Genomic DNA, 474 nt, shown 5'->3' with positions numbered 1-474 from the left:
TTTTTTTGCACCACCTGCTTAAGTAATAAGTAGATGGTTGTCCCTATGGGCTCTGCCCCTGTTCCTGAGGGGATGTTGGGGCCTGTGCTGGCCATGGGCTGGTGGCCATGCTGGGGTGGGTTGGTGCTGTTACCTCAGCGCCATTCTGTGCTGCCATGTCTTGTTTTGTTCAGTGCACAGCCCTGTTTTTGAAGAAAAAATATGTAAGTTGGGAGGTGCTTAATGCTTCTCAGCAATTTCGAAAGGTCCTGATTTGGGTTTTTGTTGTGGGGTGGGTTTTTGTGGGTGTTTTTTTAACCCTTCCTCTGTCCCCAACCCTTCTCCCTAGCTCTGAGGCACCACTCCCGCTCTGACGTCACAGCCCGGCTCTGACGCAGACCTTGCGTTACTGACTCCCGCCCGCTCCTGAGGGGAGGAAGGCGGTTCCCCCCCCGCCCCTCCCCGCCCACGTGACGCCGCGCGCGGCCGCGCCGC

This window comes from Calidris pugnax, unplaced genomic scaffold (genome assembly GCF_001431845.1).
Source record: "Calidris pugnax isolate Ruff unplaced genomic scaffold, ASM143184v1 scaffold123, whole genome shotgun sequence".
Classification (NCBI taxonomy): domain Eukaryota; kingdom Metazoa; phylum Chordata; class Aves; order Charadriiformes; family Scolopacidae; genus Calidris; species Calidris pugnax.
The sequence above is the reverse complement of the archived record's forward strand: the minus strand, read 5'-3'. Positions refer to the sequence as shown.